Raw genomic sequence first — 22189 nt, forward strand, 5'->3', positions numbered from 1 at the left:
GCTGCAGAGAAAAATCGCGGTCGGTCCTGGTCACTAGGATGGGGCGGGGGTCACAGGTAGGGGCTGTCTGTGTGCGCAGGGCCAGCAGAAAGGCCGTGGGGGTCCATGGTCGGTGGTGAGAAAGTAGAGAAAGAGGAGACAGGAGACACATCCCAATTCTATTAGATCAGAGGCTCTCAACTGGGGCAGCTGCCCATCCCCAGGACATATCTGGAAATGTGTGGTGACATTTCCTGTTGTCACAACCTAGGGGACTGATACTGGAATCTAGTGGATAGAGGCTGGAGACACAGCTAAACATCCCATAGGGCACAAAGCAGCCAGCCAGGCCCCCAAACGGAGGCTTCATTTCTGGCCAAACTGTTGTGGACAGTGCCGAGGCTGCAAACCCCTGCACCAGCCAGGAGAGGGGAAGCAACACATTTGTCTGTTTCCTGTCCCCCAAGGAAACGAGCTGGTGTCTGAGCTGAGGAGCACTTTCGTATTCTTCCGAATTCTACCAAAGGGCTGCTCCTGCCCCTCCGCTGGGGGAAATGCCTGCAGAAGGCCCCTGTTGGGTTCACACCCTCTTGGCCCACCTTCTACTAAGACCGCTGCCAGCAGCGCCACCTGGCAGCCCCCTGCTGTGGCTGCGCGCCCCCCTCGCCTCCCGCCCGGGGCCTCTCTGGCACCTGTGGGTGGACCGACCACCAGGACCCTCCTGGCACTCACTCCGAGCGTCCTGGAAACGCATGAATCAGTGCCCCCCCCCTCCTTTCGGGCGGGCGAGTCCACGTCTCACGTAACCGGTTCTTCAGAGGGCCCCGTGGGAGAGGCAAGGGGCTGGACACCCGTGGAGACCAACTCGCCAATGATCTCCAGTCCTCCAACCCTCCCATCTGAGGTTACGTCCCAAAATAAACTGCCCCCACCCAGCCCCGGCCTCAGGCTTCCCTGTCTGAGCAACTTCAATGGACAACTTGCTCTTCAAGATTTTTGTCAAATATTTTTTTCCCCGAGTGGTACATATAGATTATCACGGGTTTCCCAGAGTCTCTCAGCCCTGATTTCAAGTAATAAGAAGAAGAAAGTCGAACAGTAACAAAAGTAGTTATTTACAGGAGTCTTTTTTTCACAAAAGGAAGCCGAGTTTCGGAGAGATGGAAACGTGCAGAAATCCCTTGTAAAAAACACAGGATCGGATCCTAGGCGGCCTGCGCTGCAGCTCTTACCACCCACAACGGCGAGTTTCCCTGGAGGCAGCGCGAAGTCCGGGCACAGTGTCTGAGAGCAAACGCTTGGATCCTGAAGCACAAGCCTCGCTACTCGGTCCCGACCCACGGAGCCTGCGTGACCGTCACACAATGTCTAACAGCGAGAGAATCGGGGCGTGTTGGGATTTCGAATGCGGCACATTCAGCGCTACCTGCCGAGGAGGAGCGGGCTGTCCGCAGAAGCTGCAGGGCAGCCCTGAGGCCTGAGGGATGAGGCCAGGATAGGGAGACCTTGTGTGCACGGGCCAGCGTGTGTGTGTGTGTGTGTGTGTGTGTGAGTGTGTGTGTGTGTGTGTGTGTGTGAGAGAGACAGATAGACGGAAGAAAAATGGGAGGGAGGAAAGTGGAGGGAGACAGATTTTGAACCTCCAGCCCTAGAGCCAAAAGCCAAATTGTAATTAGTTTTTGTAGCTCGCTGCTTTATATTTGCAAAGCTGTCACACTCCATTTGTGTGAACACTCAAGAGCTTCCCCTGGCTGCAGATCCCAGGCCAGCTCGCAGCGAGCGTGACCGGGCAGGAGGGGAGGCATCTTGGCCCTCGCAGGCTCATGGATGCCCATGCCCCGGCCTTACCCCCTTCCACGTGGTGACAGTGGGGTCTACAAACAATGGTGCTGTTGGATTTTTGTTTTTTCCTAAAATAACCCAAATTTAAGGCTGACAGGGAACCAGTCTTTTAATCAGAAAACCCAAGTTTCAGTTCTCTCGGTTATTTAATAGAGCCCTGAATAATAGTACTAGTGGAAAGTGGTTGTTGTTGATGTAGTAATTGCAACGGACAAATGTTTATCCGTCACGTATTATGTGCCAGGAATTCTGTTAAAGGCACTGCAGGCATTTAAATTCCTTCACCTAAATTCCCTTCACAGCGTGATGTGGTAAATACTGTCATTATCACCATTTATTAGATGAACCCGAGGGTGGAGATGCTCACGCGGCTGGTCACATGGCCAGCATGTGGGGGATCAGGACCCAGGTGAGTCTCCATGCCCCTCACCGTGGTTCACTCGACCACCCTATGAACACTCAGCTTCAGTTTTCCTACCCATAAAAAACAGCGGGTCTTACTTTCTCCATGGAGCGGTCGATGCAGTAGGGGTGGTTCCTTCACGGAAGGTGGAGAGGAAGGAAATGATACCAGACGCTCAGCTGGAAACTTCCTTGGACTCCACAGATCAGACTGGCATTTCGGAATGTCATTTTTGTAACAGACAAAAATGCCACGATAAGATATATGTGAAGCATGGCCGATGATGCTGAAATTAAGGACTCTCCGCCACACTGGGGAGACACTGACGGCTCAACGTGGCCTGAAAGTCCGTGTGTCCTGGCTCCTGCTTTCCGTCTGCCTCACCTCGCATCACTCTCCTCCTTGCTGACTCTGTCCCAAGCATACTGGCCTTTCCGATGTTTCTAAAATATCCCAATCGCAGTCACATCTTGAGCTTTACATGGAGTCTTTTTTTAAACAGTGGGGGGGAGACTTTTAGGAAAGCCAGATTGGTTGAAAATATTGACACGCATTCTCTACGCTCAAGAGGTTGCCAAGAGGTAGGTGAGAGAGGGGGTGTGGACAGAGCTTGGATGTATGAACGGGGGTGTCTACCCATGAGCAGGAGGGCTCCTCACACTGGGGGAGCAGCCAGGGTGGGAGGAAGGGGGGCTGGCTCCCCCACGCTGCCTGCCACGTGCTCAAGGATGCCATGCGGTCCAACGCACCAAGTTCAGAGACGGCGTCCCAGGTTGTTAGGAAGGTGTATTTCTCAAGATGGTAGGATAGAAAATACTGCATGAATGGCTTGTTAGCTTGGTTTGTAACTTTTAAGTATTTAGATAGGGGGCATATGGACTGTCCTTTGAACTCTTGTTCATAATTTCAAGTTAATTTTCTGAGAAACTATACATTGTTTAAGCTATTAATATGGTTTCTATATTTTGACTGCTCGGTAATTATCAAGTGTTATTTTTAAATGCCAATAATTATAGTTGTAATACTTAATACCAAGATTCCCACAAATCATATTTAGATAAATAAATACATTTTGAAGAGACAGAGATTTGGGATTTGGAGTGTGCTCAATAATCTATTTTTTTATTTTGTCATTGTTGATACAAAAATCTTCCATTTCCAATCTCTGTAAAAGGATACACATGGAACAAACCACCTATTAATTTATACTTCAATCAAAATTACGTAATTGCCATATCTTCAAGTTCCTATAAAACAGAGCTTTCACAAAACACTAATTATCTCCTGTTGGAAATGAAATCCGCGGGGATTCGGCGGGGACTGCTTCACACGCGGGAAGTTCAATTCCTGCCTCCGACTCACCAGCCTCGGCGCTCCCCTTCCCCTCCCACCCCCTCCGCTCCCCTTCCCCTCCTTTTGAACTGCTGACCCGAGCTAGTAGCCAAATGTAATAATACAGTGTTTGATCCTCTGGAAACCCATAAAATTACAAACCAGCAACCACCAGGATGTTGGCAGGATGTCTGTGGACAGCAACCAGCGGGCACTTTTTTTTCTTTTTGAAGGTAACACTTTCCACCGTGTCCTGGCCCCCACCTACCTCTTCTGACCACTCGAGATGGGGAGAAAGGAATCACCCACTTCAAATAGTAAAGCCTTCTGTCCTTTAACTCTGACTGTTGTAAGTGGCCTCGTTTCATTCATTTTTAAATTCATTATGCCTGTTTTTATTAAGCGCTCATGGAGTTTTATAACACTGTGCTAAGTGCTACAGAGGACACACGCGTAAATAAAACGCACCCTCAACATGCCTCCAAGATAATAAAATCGAATAAAAACTTGAAGTCCTGTGGGGGATTAAGGACTCTCTTTTCATGACAATGGAAATGTTTGATTGATGACATAGCAGACTCCAAAGAAAAGAAAAAGGAATTCCCAGGTTACAGTAACAAAGAGGCAACTCAAGCTAGAGAAATAAGCTTATAACTGGATGCCTGGGGAACCCCAGAAACTAATACAACAGAGCTAGACCACAGAGGCCAGAGACTGAGGTTTTCATTCATATCCGAGACCAGGGGTGGTGGTGCTGAGCTTGCCCTAGACGGAGATCTTGAATCGAGATCCTTTCACAAGTCTGGGGCGGCCCAGCTCTGAGCCTCCTACGGAGTGTGGGCTAGAGAAGCCGTTCACGGCTTGCGTGGGGCAGAGAGTGGCATCTCACCGCCGGCTCCACGCGGGAGAAGACGGCACCTCCTGCAGGCGCTCACACGTCGTGGGCCGGACCCCGTCTGCAGCAAACTCTGCCCCAGGAGGAGAAGTCACTGTAAAAGCAGATCACTGGCCTGGGAACCCTGGAAACACTGCACAGCACACGCAAAACGTGGAGTTTCACTGAGAAAAAATAATGATCCTCCAGTGACGATGCGCTCACGGGGATGAGTGGCCCACAGCACAAAATGCAACTCGTGGGGGGGTCGGCACACAGCAGAGCCGGCGTCCAGGACTGGGAATAACGGAGCCGCGGACAGACGGTCACAAGGGCACGTGTCAGATCACTGAGGCTGTACAATGAAAAAGGGGAGCCCGAGGGGAAAGAGGCAGATCGGGGAGGGCAGGGAGGGCCAGAAGTAAAGTATAACCAAGCCCCGGCCGCTGTAGCTCAGTGGGTGCTGTGGCTCAGTGGGTACAGCGTCGGGGCGTGTGCGGGAGCCAACCAGCCGATGTGTCTCTCACATCAATGTCTCTCTCTCTCTCCCTCCCACCCTCTCTGAAAAGCAATGGAAAAAATATCCTCAGGTGACGATTAAATAAAATTTTAAAAATTAAAAAAAAAAGTGTTCCGAATATTATAAAGAAATCGCCAGGCTTGAGGCATTTTACGTTATCAAATCTGAGTAGAGAATTATTCCATGTCCATGTCCAGGAAGTTTCGATATTGTTAAAATGTAAATTTTTCACCCAATTGATTCACAGGTTGTAATATTATACCAATATAAATTCTAGTAGATTTTTATGAATAATTGAAAAACTGACCCTAAAATGTATATGGGGAGGAGAAGAATCTAGACTAGCACATGCACACACACAATATTTAAAAAGAAGTTTCAATATTTGTATTACCTGATTTTTAAGCCTTATTATAAAGCTGTAATCATTCAGACCACGTGGTATTCTCATAAGCAGACCAATATATCAACGGAACAGAGTCTGAAAACAGGTCCATATACACAGTCAACTGCTTTCCTACAGAAGAGCTAAGTAATTCACTGAAGGAAGGGTTCCTCCTCACAGGCTGCTGCAGGGAGAGAGAATGGACCCCAACTCTTCTCTCACATCATGTGCAAAAAAAATATAACTCAGATTATAGACCTAAATGTCAAAAACCAAAACTAAGACCTCTAGACGGACAGTTGTTAAATCTCAGTGGCAAGCGCAGAGGTGTTTGATGCAATTTTCTGCACTGTTCTAAATATCTGAAGCATTCCATTTCATAATTTAACTTCAAACACTGTCTTAATGTCTTCCTCAATCTCGGAACCAACTGCTGGCGTGCCTCGCTGACTTCTCTCCTAAATAATGTATTCCCCAGGCTTCTCGCCTTAGCCTTCTGGTCTGCTTTCAAAAGCACTTTTTCTCAAAGTTCACAGTTCTTATTAGGTCTCCCTCCTTCTCCATACGGTGACCACCACCCCATAGGACTGGGAAACCGTTGGCTCTGAACTCGGCATTCATTTAGCCAACTGCCAACAGAATACCTGGGTAAGACAGACTCTCCTGTCCGGGCTGAGCTCAAAATCCTCCCCTCTCCTGTCTGCTTCTTTTCTCTTTTGCTTAATGGTACTTTATTACCGAGTTCATCTAGATGCCCAAGAGATCTGTAGAATTACTTTTTCCCTTTATTACCACATCCAAAGAGTCATTAAAGAATGCTGGTTCCATCGCCAATGTTTTATTGAATAGTTTCACCTCTCCCATTCCTACTGAGACAGTATTAGTTTTTTATGACACCTTGAAAATGTGCCCGAAGTGGCCTCTTGGGGCCATGTCTTCCACACATATGGCCTTCTCACACATGTCCTCCAGAGCCATTAGACCGGTCTTTTGCCACACTCGGATGCTAACCTACTGTTCATCTCTGTCTCATGGCATTTCCCGTCTAGCGCTCCAGCCTTGCAAATAGACTCCATTAACTACTGAATATACTATGATTTTATGTTCCAACCTGCTGTTCCTTCTACTTAAGAACTCTTCCTCCCTTTACTAAGTAACCAAATGTCAATTTATCTTTTAGTTCCTTGTTAAAATGCCTCCTTTATGAAATCCTCCCAGTTTCCTTAGACAAACGGGGCCACTCTCTTCTCTATTCCCATAGTAGTTTGGGAATATTTCTAACTATAGTGCTCATCACCCAATATCTTAATTACTGCTTCTCTACCTCTTTTTGGGTAGGATCCGGGCTTACTACAGTCAAAACCTAAATCTCACTTATAATGACAAGTGGCTGGGGCATAATTAGTACTTACAGCATGTGGAATAAATTAATACAAAGTAATAACTAGAAAACAGAAATTCTTTCATTGTCCACAGACATCACTATCTCATGGCCAAAAATGTTTCTTTGCCATTGACTTTGAAGATCGAACTCACTGAAGCATTTTCACGGATGAAGGCCCTAGAACTTTAGCGCCCACGGAAAGGAGATGGGAATGAACATGTATTTTACCTTCAGTAGATGAGCTGTGGTGCTGAGTGATTTACATACATTATCTCCTTTAATCCTCACAGAGACCCTTTAAGATACTATTAATTTCAAAGTAGTTGACTGAATCAGATTAGGTTTGGCCATGAGTGACAGGAAATGTGATGGTGGCTTAAACAACCATCATGGATGTACGATCCTTCAATCTTGCTACACTAGCTGTCTCTACGTCTTGGTCTAGGATGGCTGCTCCCCTCCAGAAGGAAGTGAAAAGAAGGAAAGGTGACGACCCCCTCTTCCAGGAAATCACACTACTACTTTTGAAATTTCCTTTAATTTTGGAAAGGTAGTGTTTTTCTAGATGGGCATGAGCTTAGATAAAAATTGGCATATGTCTGGGGGTTTTATGTCCACAGAAGAAGAAAACAACAGATCTTAGTGTTTAATTAAAATATCTGCCCTGATAAAGCCAGCATTCAAACACCTAGGGTCAGTCTTTAGAAGATATGGTCCACAGCTCAGGGTCCTTGCTGGTCCTCACCAGTCTCGTCTATTCAAAGTCATCCCATTTGGCCAAGCCCTTCCCTTTTTTGTTGAATAGTGAATATTTATTTTCATCTGTATGTTTCAGGCCCCTGTACACTTAGCAGATGAAAATATTTCCGAGGTCAGGGATGAGGGAAACCCAAACAGTTTGATCTCCAAAAAACCTTGAATTCCTCTTAGAAACATTTCTCATCTTCTTCAAAGCATGAAGTCACTCTTTGCTAAATTTCCTTAAGTCACAAAATTAAAAGATCCAACACTGTTTGAAGGTCCTCAGGCAGGTAATGGGCTGAGAGATCCACACTAAACTTAAGTAATTCGGATTTTGTACAAAACTTTCATCTTTTTGTGAATTCTTTATAGCAAAGTAAACTAGTGAGATACTCATGATTCTCATTTTAGTTGCTTTAAATTAGTATTAAGAAAAAATAAAGATTAAAAACAAAACAAACAAAAAAACAAAATCTGGTCAAAATTCCCCCAAACCAGGAAATTCCATTAATGGGTGAAATGCATAAACCCTGGAAAACCATGTCTTGTCCTAGACTTGGAGGTCCCTGAAATTCTTGCAGCAAAGGTGTCAGAAGGACCAGTTTATTAGTGCCAACACAAGGAAATGGTGTTTCCAGATGTGAACAGACCCACTCACATTGGCTCTGAAAGACGACTGAATGGAGCTGCAGCCAGTGACCTTGTTTTGGTGGTGATGTTATTTAGATGGGCTGCAGGGAGGAGGGATAAGAGAACAGATAACCGGCTTTGGGCTGTCTGGATCCCTCTGTCCACTGACCTGTTTACTATTTGGAAGGGTGACCTATGTGGAAGAGTCTTATGATGTCCTACACAACGTTAAAAGAAACAAAAGACCCTCATGAAGCCAGTCAACATGGAGACATTATTTGTAACTTTATCTCTGGTTAGGGGTGGGCTGTTGACCAATTCTATAGGCGATCAAAGAGTGGCGATTCTTAGCTGAGTGTTCACCACTGTGGTGGCCGAAATGATGTACTCACAGTGATGTCCATGCCCTAATCCCCGGAACTGGTAAACATGTTACTACACAGTGAAGGAGAATTAAGATAGGAGACGGAATTAAGGTCACTCATCAACTTCATCCAAGTGTGCGCAGTAGAATCACAGTGTCCTTAAATGTGGAAGTGAAGACAGAAGAGCCAGCAACAGACTGATGTGACGGGAGAAAGACTGGACCAGTCGGTGGCTTTGAAGATGGAAGGAGGAAGCTGAAAGGGCAGGAAGACCTTGACCCCCCACAGCCCTGCCAATGCCTTGATTGTAGCCCACTGAGAACCATTTCAGACTTCTGGCCTCAAGAATTTTTAGATAATAAACGTGTGTTGTTTTAAGCCACTGAGTTTGTGACAATTTGTTACAGCAGCCATAGGAAATTAATAAGCTCCCCTGGTGTTTCCATCAATTCCTGGACACATTATCTAGAATGGAAAAGTTGCTTCTCGTTGCTACAGACACCGTCTCAGAGTTCGAGACAACTAACTTCAGAGCGCTCAGTCCACTTTGCCCAGTGAAATAACTATTCCTGTATCTGTCACCTATTTCCAGGTCCTTTCTGGACGACAGAATGTTCTTACCTAGTGTCCCAGGATCTGACATGCAGCCTTTCTCATTTCTGTGTATCACAAAGGAACAAATTAGTGTTTGTTGCCTAAAATTTTGCAGCCAAGTGAAAATGCCGGTTTGTTTCCCGAATTTCAACTTGTAGAGGACATAAGCTCTTCTGGGTTATTATTCAGAGAAACAACACTGGAAATGCCTGAGGCCACCAAATGGACATTGTGGGGGGTTGCGATACTGCCTTTTGATGCTTTCAAAACCAGTTTTAATTACGAGTTGAAATTCAGCTGAACTGGGAAGTTTGCAGTAGCTGGTACATGAACCAGTCAAAGGTGAAGATTTTCTCGCACAGGCCAGGGGCGCAGCAGGTAGAGCGCCGTCCCCTGCACGGAAGGGGTGCCGGACCGGCTCCCGGGCAGGGGACATGCCCAGGCTGCAGGTTCCATGCCTGGGCGGGAGCCACCAGATCCATGTTTGACTCTCACACTGATGTCTCTCTCCCCCCCGCTCTAAAATCAATAAACACACCCTCAAGTGGAGACTAAAAACATGAATAAATAAATAAAAAGAAAAGAAACTTCCCGACGATGTCCCAAAGTGACTGTACCCTTTGCTTCCTCACCCACAACACACGCGTGTTCCTACCGCTCCACCTCCTCACCATCCTCCGGGTCATCAGTTTTCATTTGTTTGTTTGTTTGAACCATTGTGACAGGCAGGGTGGTGAGGGAATCGCTTTAAATAATTCCAAAGAAGGATGATTTAGCTGATTCTCGGGTGCCCTGCAAGAGCACCCACGCGCGATTCTGAGAGAAGGCTTGTCCCAGCGACGGTCTCAGGTGGCCAGTTACAGCTCGTAGGGGGGCTGAAGCTCTACCCTAAACTACTCCAGGACACAGGCCTTTAAGAGTACTCCCCCATCTTAGGCCCAAACAGCATTTACCGATGACCAAAGTCAGGATTTGATTCTCGAATGGCCAGGCACCATCTCTCCGCCCTCTGGCAGGCCCTCAGCAGTCTGCTGCTCGAAAATGCTTCCTCTTTGGTATCGGGGCGTCAGGAAGGTCTGCCCACCTTTCCACAGTTCAGTGGAAAACCAGACCATTATTTGGAAAAATAAACTTAAAGTTACCTTTCTGTTCATGGCAGCATCTTGTTCTTTAAAATTTTTTTAGAATACGTTTTTATTGAATTTTTTTAGACAGAGAGGCAGGGAGAGAAAAACATCGATGAGAAAGAAACAAGGGTGAGAGAGTCATTGATCGGCTGCCTCCCTCACGCCCCCTACAGGCGACCAAGCCCACAACCTGGGCATGTGCCCTGACCGGGACTCCGACCAGGACCTCTTCTCCCGGTGCATGGGACAACACCAGCCAACTGAGCCGCACTGGCCAGGCAGCATCTTAATATATGAAGAGCAGCAACATTCAAAATGAAAATGGTCAGAGGCTTTAAGGAAATGGAATATGTTTGAAGTGCCAAACAGGATCACAAGGCATTTAGGGCATTTAAGTTTCCATCCAGCGCAGTTGACTTAACGCTATCCAGTCCATGCCACACGAATTACCCCTCAGTTCTTTTTCTTACAGGGCCTATCTCAATTAGGTCGTGTTCTTCCAGCTTTGAACTTTTAAGGCAAAAGAGAAAGATAAAATCTGTGGGTTACTTCTGTAACAAGTTATGTTCTTTCTCGATGAATTTTCCATGACATCTGTTTAGGAAAATCTTGGAAAATACCGAAATGAGATAATGATGGGTTTTATATTTATCAAAGGCGGCCTGGCCCCCTGCGCAGATCAGCTAGCTTCCCACTGCACCGCATGGCACTGCCGCCCAGAGGCGCAGCCGGCGACAGGGAAACTGGTTCTGACGGGGAGCGTCCCGAGCCCTCACCAGGGCTGGAGCCCTCGGAACTTGGCGTCGCTGACGTTTTTATCCGTGTGGCTTCGACGGTCGCTTGCTTTACTTCTGCTTTCAGGTTGGACTTGAAGATACATCTTAGGAAAGCCCTTGATGATGAAGTGTTTTCAGAGGAGGGCTCTCACTTCTCAGACAGACGTGAGTCTCCTTTTGAATGTTTCCTGTTGGTCCCAGGCAGCAGCCGGTGGAGGGGGAGCTCATCTCCGCCAGCGAGAACGTGCTGAGCAGCCCCGATGGCAAGAGTGCTAAGCCCGGCGCTCTGGGAATAAAAGTCTTGAAAGGACACATGCTTTGCTCTCTAGATGTTTCCAAATGCCACTTGATTTACTATTGTGATTACTAAGGGGGATACAGCTCACTTCGGTCTTCACGGTCGCCCTGGAGGGAAATGATTTGATTTCATTTTAACCGTAATTCAACTTTGCAGTACTGACCGCTGGCGATATTCTGAGACAGCAATGAGTGCATTTCTCTCATCCCCCGTCAGGAAGAGAATATGTTGAAGATTAGCTTCCGGCCACACTTCTGTCCAGCTCCTCCAAGAACGTCTGTCTTCTCCCCTCTGTGTCTTCTCCACAGTATCAACAGCAGCGTGCAGGGGCGCTGTGTTTGCTTCTCTAACCCCTAAGTGTTCCCTTTCTATGGATGATGCCCCACAGACCTAAATCTATGCCTCACATTCTACATTTGTACCTTTAATTCTGTCTCGGACTTGTAACTGCCTACGAGACCTGAAGATCTGCGTTTGCCGGCACCCCAGGTACGTGTACAAGTGAGCCCCCCCCACCTGCCACTGAGCCAGTGATTCAGCTCTTCCTGTCCACGGTGCTGCCTCATTCCAGGCACCCAGACGTCCAAACTCTTCTCTTTGTCATTCCTCTCCACCATCTAAGCCCCCAAATGCCTTTACGCTGCGTGCTTCTCTCCCCCCGGTGTACTTTCCCCCTCCTTTCTGAGCACTAGCATCGCCCAGTGATGCTTCACACGCTCAGGCATCCTGGGCCTCAACTGAGCAAGCTCTTGCCGGCTGGCCCGCATCTCAGCTGTGCCCAATGGCCAACGCATCTGCCTCCAAATCGGCTTTAAAGGCTACTTTCCTATCCAAAAACCCAATGTCCGATACAGTCCAATGTCTTAAGAACTGTGTTCCAGGCGCAATGAAGAGGGACCCGTACTTTTCCAGGACCTACACCTACGCTTGCTATTAATTTATACAGACCGTACGCACCTGCCACCAAGGAGAGGCTTATCCTTGAAGACCGCACCTCCGGCTGGGGTCTCTCCATCTAGAATCTTTGCTCGACTGACTTACCTACTGAAGCCTAATCTTGCCCTTTGGGATTTGTTCTCAACTTTAGCGTACATTAGACTAAACCGAAGTGATTGCTAAAAAGTCCTATTTCCTTGCCCAGTCTCGGAACTTTGATTTAATAGGATAGGAACCTATATTTCTAATAAGTTCATCCAAGTGATGATTCTCATATAATCATGGGATCAAAATAAATAAAACACACTGCAAAGGCCTGAAGGATAGGATACACCAAGGCTTCTCCGATGTCACGGGCTGAAAACATCTCACTCCCACTGGACCACCCCAAGCCTTCTGACTGTATCTGAGAGGGGCAGGGTTTACCGTCAGCCAGCCGCCCGGACTAGCATCCTGACTCAATCACTGCCGGTTCCATGGCCTTGGGCAAGGCACTTACTGTCTGTGACCTCCTCCAATATGCAGGACGGGGCAAGTAACTGTACCCACCTAGTAACATTGTTCTGATCTATGAGACGCATTTGGTCCAGGTGCTGACACACAATAAACAACTGCATCAGCTATCCCTGCATTTCTTACCATGGTTCCTCGACACGCAAGGACTGTTCATGGTTTTGGGGTCCCAGCCTCCCTTCTCACTCCGTCAATCACGGGCTTTCTCTTAAATAGATCATAAATTGCTTATATTACCACATCTACCTCTCTCACTCGATCAAATGTTCAAATAATATTGGAGTGAGTTAATTCAAAAGTTTTGTGAAAATGACTTATTAAACTTAAATGTATTTTGGACATGTCAGAATCAGAGCGCACATTAGAGAACCTTGAACTCCACGGATCGCAGCTATTCTGCAGCAAACTTGCTGCCTTTGCACGGGAACCTTCCAGGAGACGAAAATGAAGTTCGGAGGGGGAGCGGGCTGCCTTCTCCACGGTTGGCCGGGTGCTGGCGGAGCCGGGACTGGAACACGAGTCTAGACTCTGGACTCAGCATTGCCTCTATTGTACCCCTGCCATCCGCTGCCAGGGCCTCCCGCCCGAGATTCCCAAAACAGGCACAGACAATTAGCACAAGTCCCCTATAGATGTCACAGACAGAACATGGCATGCACACTTATGCTCCGAGTAACTCACTGAGTCCTGTGGAGGGGAGCAGACACAGGAGTTCCCCATCCAGCGCTTCATGGACAGTCACCCAGGGGGCACAGCGTAAAACCAAAGGTGTGTGTGAAGGGGACCAGAGCCAGGTCCTCGCTCCTTTAACGTGGGGACTGCTCTGTCTAGAGGGTGGCAGGCTCTTAGTCTTGACGGGCTGTGTCCTGATTTTGCAGCGGTACAGGAAGGGGGCTGAGAGGAGCCCCCTGGGGCCCGTGCGCTGGCGAACAAACACACACAATGACTCTATGTCTAGAAACGGGTTTCTGACTCCAGGTCCTCGGGCCGTCCAGGGTATCTTGTGTCTGTGATGTCAGAACGAACAGGGGAAAAGAGTTCGGACAAAGCCCAGAGGTCTGGCAGCTGTTTACTTAGCGTTTGGAGTTACGGTAACTCCAGTCTGCAATGAAGAGGAGTGTTTGGGACGTCTCGGGGACATCTCGCCGATCAGACCCCACTGAGCAAATACTGAGCCCAGAACACCACGAAACAGTCCTGTAATTGGTAGTAACACACTTCACAATGACTGATCAAGTCACACAGAGCTTCCCAATTTTCACCCACAGCGCAATGTTGGGTATCCAGCCAAACTTCCTTTTAATTATCTCTGAAAGTCAAACACTTCACACTTCCTCGAGTGTTTATTCCACAACTCACATATTTGTACTTAGATTGTCCTTATAGACTGCCTATTTTTTAAAATTTTAGCTTAATCCAACATTCCTATTTATTTTATCTTTTTCTAACACGTTGTAATAATTCTTTTTTTAACCCTCAGCTGGGGATATGTTTTTATTGATTTTTTTGTAGAGAGGGAGGAGGAGAGAGAAAGAGAAACATCAATGTGAGAGAGAAACATGGGTCCCATACTCTCCCTGACCAGGGACCGAACAACCTAGGTATGTGCCCTGACCAGGGATCAAACCCACAACCTTTTGGTATACAGATGACACTCCAGCCAGTTGAGCCAGCTGTCCAGGGCAATAATCCTTAAATATTAAAACCTTTGCTTCTCCTTTATTGCTTCTTCTATCAAAGGAAAATGTGGATTATGACATCATTAAAACACAGAAATAAGCACTGAGATTCGGTTGCAAATATACACATCTCGCTTCACCCACACCCCTCAAAATACTGACTCCTGGATACAGGAGGGAGAAAGCAAGAAAGCAATGCCCTAGACCTCTGGAACAGGCGACACTGATCATGTCGAGTCTCCAGGAGACCTTCCAGGAGCTATGGGGCAGCACGTGAGCTCTCCTCCCCAGGAGAGCTCTGGGGGGCAGAGGAGCGCCTCAGGACACACTGAATGATCAAGGGAGGAAAAGGCCACGGTCATTGACAAAGGGTCACTTTTTCTCATTCGTGCAACAATCCTTTGATTACCACTCATGCACAAACCCCTCAGTTCATAAAACTTAAATCCTTTGGCTGATACACCTGCCAGAGACTCAGCGAGAAAGAAAAGCCACACTCAATTCACAGGAATTTGAGGGAGATTTAATAAAGGAACTATTGGCAAAGCTGTGGGGAGGGCTGAGGGAACCCCCCCCACACACACACACGGCAGTACTCCAGGGCCAGTAATCCAAATTGCTATGGCCTATGCCTAAACAGACGAGGGGTGAGAGAAGGTAGTGGGTCCTGGTGGGACAGTCATGCAGAGACACTGCAGGAGGACAGGATAGTATTTATAATACTGGGGGAACAGGAAGCCTCAGCCGGTCCCACAAGAGAGGGGACTCGGGGACACATAAAGTGACTTCCCTCTTCTTCCCTCTTCCCCCCTGCTGTGACCTCGCATTGACTGAACAGCACTGGAGTTCAGAGGGCTGGGAGAACCTCCACAGGGCAGCCTCCCAGGGCCCAGAGCAAGATGGGGAGTGATGACCACAAGGCGATCACAAGACGCCCGGCCCAAGTGGCAACGCTCACTGCGACCTCCCAACGTCACTGAAACACAAGGAAACTTCATCTCGTCAGGTGCCCAGTTGAGGCTGACAGTTAGAATACTCTGTATATTTGTACTTTTCAGGGGTGTGGCATGTTCTATTTTCATATCATGTGTTAGTTTCTATATAGTAGGATCTATTTTATTAAAAAAAGGGACAGTGCCTCCAGTCTATATTCTATGAATTGAAGACATATAGAATACATATGTTTGATCTATGTATTTAACATCCGAAGACCTAAAAATGAATAGCTTGGTGGACAGATGCTAAGGCAGCCTCATGACCCTTGCTCTCGGGTCTTGGTGAAATCTGCTCCCCTTGAGTGTGGGTGGGGCCCGTGACTTGCTTTTAATCACAGAAAATGCAAAGAGAGTGGCTGACAATCCTGTGATTGTGTCGATTACAGGACAAAGGTGATCGTGTCACTCCCATGATGGCATGGCATTATATAAAACCGCCCTGCTAGCAGACTCGGGCTAGGGACTTTCTCTCTGGCTGGCGCTGAAGGAAGGGGCTGTTGTGACAAGGACTGTGGCAGCCTCTGAGGTCTGAGAGCAGCCCCTGGTAAACAGCAAGATGTAAAGGACCTCAGTCCTACACCCACAAGGAAGTAAATTCCGCCAGCAACCTTCCCCGGGGTTGATAGCAGATCTAGCCAAGCCTTCCCATGAGAAACCAGCTAAGCCAGGCCCAGGCTCCTGAACCACAGAACCTGGGAGGTATGCAGGTGTGTTGTTTTAAGCCACAAAGTGTGTGGTAATTAGTTACGCAGCAACAGAAAGGGAATACAAACCAGTATTTCATTTTCCCACACAGTGTTATTTAATAATTCCCTATAATATCCTCCCAAATCCCCTACAACGTGGGCCTTGTGATTCAGCCATTACTTTAGTCAACAGCTATGCGGAATTTACCATTTACAAATATTCTCATAATATTCAATCAACTCTTCATCGAAATAAGCTGATGCTATTCGTTTCAGAGACGAGACAAGGAAACGGAGGCTGCAAGGTATGAATTGACTTACCCAAGGTTAACCAACGAACAAATGGCAAAGTTTGGATTCGGTCCTAGGACCCTGACTACCAGTCTGAGGTTATTCTATCACTTGCTTTCCTAGGTTAGTCTTAGATAATTAGATCAGAGTTCAAAGGAGCCACCCTCTCTATTCTTACAAGGTCCAGATATATTCATCCTGCCCCCCTGCGATGGCAAAATGCCTCTCCTTTACCTCAGAAATGCATGTGTCACTGTCCCCAAGATTAAAAACATGTGCTAGTAGGAAAAATCCCACGGAAAATTCAAAGGCCTCTTCCTGCTCACCATAACCCAGTAGCAGCATTCATATTTAAAATCAGGTTATGAACTGTAGATTGGAGTGTTATTATCATCAGCAGCAAAGGCACAAAGCAAGCACTTAAAAACATTTTTTTATAACGTACCAGGACTTTTTGATTCCTTAAATAGCTAAAAATAAAAGGGCTTTGGCAAAACACTTTACAATTAAGGCCCAAATTCTAAACCCTATTTGTAACCAAAGAAATTATTCCAAAATTCTATTACTAGCTAATAGAATTTTATTTTCAACTGTTCTCTGTTGAAAGAAAGGAGCATTTTGAAGCGCTGGGAAGGGCTTACCGCTTTGTGAATGGCGGGTGGTAGGATTCTATCTGTGAGGTCTGTTGCTGGTTTGATCCGAAGGCCAGTGAGCGGGGCACCTGGCGATCTCGTCCCAAGGGGAGCAGAGACTGCTCCGCAGCGGAGATCAAAGCCACTAGCGCAACAAGCCATCAAAGTGGGCACCTGTAATAATAGAAATGAGCGATGAGCGGGCCTGCCCTTGTGTTCCACAAATGTCCACTTGAATGGTGGTCATTCAAGATTTTCCCCAGATTTATCATTTTACTTCAACCTATTAGGATCATCGAAGGTCTGGGAGCTTAAGAACAATTTTATAACAAAGGATCGTTTGATGTTTGCCAAACTTTTAATAAGCTTTTAGAAAATATCCTGTTTTAGTTCAGCTCAGGATCTGGCGCAGGATAAGAGGGTTCGGCCTGATTGTTGGTTGCTTATTTTCCTGAACCTACATTTTAAATGACACCGGTTTGGAAGTCGATGAGATCCAGCCTTGGAAGGCTCTGTTCTGTGTCTGCGTGCCTTCTCTCAGGGCCCTTGATTAGAAGGACAGGGCAAGGGAGGCTTTTGTCCCATCTCCCCCTGTTATTATATTCATTATGGATCTCTCCCCTTCTCTCCGCCAATTAGGACCTGTCCCGATATGGCGGGACCTCCAGGGCGCCAGCTCACATGCACGGATCCTTCCAGAAAGCACTTGGCTTGAAATCCAATCCCCCCCTTTCTCTAAAATAAAAAAAATAACAGTTCTGCTGAATTCCAAGGCATTTATATTTAGAGTCTGCATGACTTAAGGATTTATTATCAAGAGGAAATGAGAGTGAATCCACTTTCACCCTTGCCTAAACCAACAGGCTCGCTGGGTGCCAAAATATTTGAGATGCCTAGCTCTTGTTTATTGTCCTACCGAGAAGCTTCTATCACAGCGTCATCTCAGAAGAAAGCTGAGACAGACTGTGTGGACGTGGAGTCTAACACTGGCTCCCCCATCTACTAGTTGTATGGGTTTCAGCATCTTAACTAACCTCTTTGAGCCTATTTCCTAACCTGTAGCGCAGTCAGAGTAGCCATGGCTTCTTGAGGCCACTGGGCATCTTGAATGGACAGTACGCTGGCTCTACCCCATCATCTGGGACATGACGGGATCATTTCAAAGTGCTATTATCATTTTCAAAATGAAGATCATGCTTCCTCAAGGAGGTGGTTGTATGTCTTCAGTGTGATATTAAAAACATCTGAGCCTTGGAACTTGAGCTTTGTAAATCAATATGAGTATTCTACCGCTGCAGCAAACTCTTTGGAAACAACTCCTCTAAAATTTGGTTGCATGTTGTTTGAAATAGTTGGCATTTTTTTCCATCCTTTTTGTTAATCGAAGTTAATATTTACTAACTTTAAGTGTCCAGTTTGGTGAATTTTTGTAATTTTGTGAAGTCATTTGACTATCACCACAGTGAAGGTATAAAATGATTTTCTACCCTAAAAAAATAAAACTGCTATTATTTCAGGAGAGAAACCCTCGTTTTCCTCTGATTGCCTCCTCAGGTGCCCCATCAGCCCCACTGCTCTGCCCGCATCCGCGCCTGGTTAGCGCCACGCTAAACACACGCGAGTCCGATCCCCGCAGCACCAGGACGCGAAGAGCTGAGAAAGCGCCGGCTTATCCTGGTCATAAATTTGCTTTGGCACTAGGATTTCTCTTTATTGATCTCACTACATTTAACTTCAAAATAATATTGAGGATTGTTATCAGGGTAGAGGAGCCATTCGACACACAACTTGGCTCTTTCTTGAAGAGTATGCGCCTGGTTCCTAAAGCAGTCGGTACATGTTTGTTCGTAAAATGGGTAAATAACCGAAACGCTGACATTTAGTTGATAATTATGGTGACCAATCCATTAGGTTCGTTAAGCCTTTCATTAAAAGTATTTTACAATTAATCATTGACATTTAAATTAAATTCTCTAGCCTTCTTTTTTAAAATTGTATTACTCAAAATCAACAAATTGGCAATATGAGGGCAGTTTTTGCTCATGGTTGCAATTCTGGGGAGAATCGACACCTCTGTAATGTTTCTTCCACAGAACAGACTTGTAACACCTTTCCATTCAGTTAGACCTCCCTCATTTCATTCAATGAAGTTTTACATTTCGTTCTTACACATTATTTACTTTTGCTTTGTTAAATGTCTTTTCTCTTTGGGAATAACTTTAAATCTCTGGAAGAGTTACACAGACGGTACAGAGTTCCCACCCCCGCACCCAGCTTGTCTCTCCGGATGTTACCGTCTTACGGCGCCGTGGCGCACGTGTCACCACGAAGAGGCCAACCTGGAACACCCCTACCAGCTGAGCTCCGGGCCCGAGTCAGGTTCCAGGAGGGGGGTTTCTTTTCCGTTAGCTTTCGGTTCTGTTCCAGGGTCGCGTCTAGCAGGCCGCACTGCATGCACTTGTCATAGCCCCTTTGTCCCTCTGGTCGCTGATGGGTCTTCAGTGTTCCCCTGCTTTTCATGACTTTGATAGTTCTGAGGAGCACTGGTCGAGTATTTTGCAGAATGTTTTGGAGCTGGCGTTTTTCTGATAGTGTCTCATAATTAGATGTAGACTAGGGGTTTTGAAAAGAACGCCCCAGAGGTAAAGAGGGCCCTTAGCATCACACACGATCAGGGGGTCCCTGGGATCCGCATGGCATCGCCACGATGTTGACCTCGATCGCCTAGCCGGGGAAGGGCAGAGTTAGTTAATACACGTGCATTTCCCTTTCCCTTCTCTGTTCTCCGGAAAAACCCTTCCATTCAACTGCTTTTGTAAAAATCACTGGGGTTTTAGTCTACTTCTGGGTGCTCGCTTCCGTCCCACTGATCTGTCTGCTGCTCCGTCAGTGCCACACTCTCCTACTCCTCACCCACACAGCAATCTTAGCTTCAGGCAGAATGTTCCTCTCACTTCATTCTTTTTCAAAATTATTTTAGCTATTGTTAGGCCTGTGCTTTGCCATATACATTTCAAAATGGGTTTTTTCTATATCTATAAAAAATACTGCTGGAATTTTGATATAAATTGCATTAACTCTATAGATCAAGTTAGGGAGAATTGACATTTTTATTATGTTGAGTCTTCCTATCCATTCACTTAAGATGTTCTTTGATTTTTTTCATCGTTGTTTTATAATTTTCAGCATATGGGTCCTGTAACTATACTGTTAGATGTATTCATAACTATTTCCTTTTTGGAGTGATTATAAATAGCCTTGTAATTTTAGTTTTCATTTCCACATATTCATTGCAAGTATATAGAAATACACTTGATTTTTGTGGGTTGATTTTGTATCCTGTGATCTTGATAAATTCATTTATTAGTTCTAGGAGCTATTTTGTAGATCCTTTGGCATTTTCTATGGATGCAATCATGTCATGTGGAAGTAGGGACAGTTGCAAATTTTCCTCTACAACCTGTATACTTTGCTAGCATTCTGTTAAGTAAGAGTGATCAGAGCAAACATTCTTGTCATAGGAGAGAGTAGTCTATAGTTTTTTCTCTTGTATGGCCTTTGTCTGTTTGTGAAATCAAGGTAAATTTGGCCTCATTAAATGAGCTGAAAATTGTTCTTCACCTTCTATTATCTGGAAGAGGTTGTGTAGAATTTTGCTAACTCTTCTTTAAATGTCTGAGAGAACTTTAAATATTGGAGTGGCCTGGGTCTCATTCATAGCACCTTGACTCTTTTCTATCTACATTTTATCCTTAGAAAATTTAATTTTAGTCCTTCTGAAAATACCTTCCACCTTCCAATAAATCTCAAACTTTTATCTCCAATTCAGACTGTTCCAAATTTATCTACACAACTTTCCCATTTGATAGCTCCACTACAATAAAAGAGGACTTTTAACACCTGCCCACTGCACTCTAATCGCCTACTCTCCCAAGATAAGAAAAGGTCATCTCAGTAAATCACCTTACATTTGGCTTCTCTTTCTAGCCAATATAGTTATTAATGGGTGAAATTAGTTCCAAGTAAAGGAGATGAGTGTTCAATTTCTGTACGAAGTCGAGATTCATAGAGAGTTTTACATTTGCATCTTTCAGAGTTATCAATTAATTATTCAGGAGCTTGTAAAGACACAGAACCCCATTTAGGTTGAAGTCAAGAAACAGACTCAGGTCTCTGAGTTTATTTTTCTCATTCCGCGTAAGAGATTCATACTTTTAAGAGATCATCAACATAAGAGCTTTCATACAAATTTCAATGCTTTCTTGAAAATATATGACCAGAAACACTGAGCAAAGGTACCATGACTTCATTGGATGGTTATTTTTAGGTTCTCAAACTCTTGAATCATGCAGTGTAAAAGGGATTTCAATGTGTGGAGATAAAATTCAGAAACATCTGCTTCAGCCAGTCAATTCTCCCAAATTCTGAAAACCCAAATAATTAATCTGTGGGCCAAACTCCCTGTTGGCATATTTTTTATTTCCAATGTAAATTAAACATAACACTTGGGACGTTATAGAGAAGGGAACATGGCCCAGAGAAAGCTCCTGTGTTAAGTCAACATTCTTTCTCAGATTGAAACTTTTCCATGTTCCTGAGTAAAGCACCCAGGACAACACAGGTCACTGTAAGATTTCCTAAAATCAAGAGATCTTTTCCATAATACATTCCCCCAAAGTGAATAATCGTTGGCCTCCCGAGCCAGATTTTTCAAGGATGACTTTTTCTAACACATCATAAAAATGCAACCCCATCTTCTTGCTTACCTTAAGAACCTTTCTTGTCAGATTCATGGCATTGTTTTCAATATATGCTTCCTTGACTACTTCTCCGGGTGAGCGCTCTCAACAAGATCAATATACCTGTAGCATTAAAGGGAGAAAAAGAGGTGTTGGGAGAGGAAGATGGAAAACCTGTCCCAGTGAGGCAGTTGTTGGCTAGCTCTTGGAGACAGCTGCACATAAGACTGTTCTACCAGCAAATATATTTAAAAGCAGTAATATGATCACACATGAAGCGAACCCAGCAACATGCTCTTCCCCATCTAAGATCTTCTATCAATAATAAACAGTCAGTCCCACATTAAAATCACTTTTTCAAAATACACACGTCTTGCATATTGCAAGAGTTATGACAGAGAAGAAAATTACTTTCCTACAAATCTTTAGTTTCTTTTAGGAGAACAAAGAGCTTAGAGAATTGTATAT

General features: G+C 45.5%; 1 protein-coding gene across 1 annotated transcript in view; it reads right to left on the reverse strand.

Annotated features, from left to right (window-relative positions):
* KCNJ16 (potassium inwardly rectifying channel subfamily J member 16) overlaps positions 1-21844 on the reverse strand; it is a 93290-nt gene extending 71446 nt beyond the window's left edge. Inside the window, exons 1-2 of the mRNA XM_081115864.1 lie at positions 21749-21844; positions 16992-17156 (exon numbers count right to left, since the gene is read on the reverse strand). The gene's annotated coding sequence lies outside the window, so the exon portion shown is untranslated. The remainder of the gene's footprint in view (positions 1-16991; positions 17157-21748) is intronic.
* Positions 21845-22189: the final 345 nt, after the last annotated feature.

This window comes from Miniopterus schreibersii (assembly GCF_964146895.1).
Source record: "Miniopterus schreibersii genome assembly, chromosome: 16".
Taxonomy (NCBI): Eukaryota; Metazoa; Chordata; class Mammalia; order Chiroptera; family Miniopteridae; genus Miniopterus; species Miniopterus schreibersii.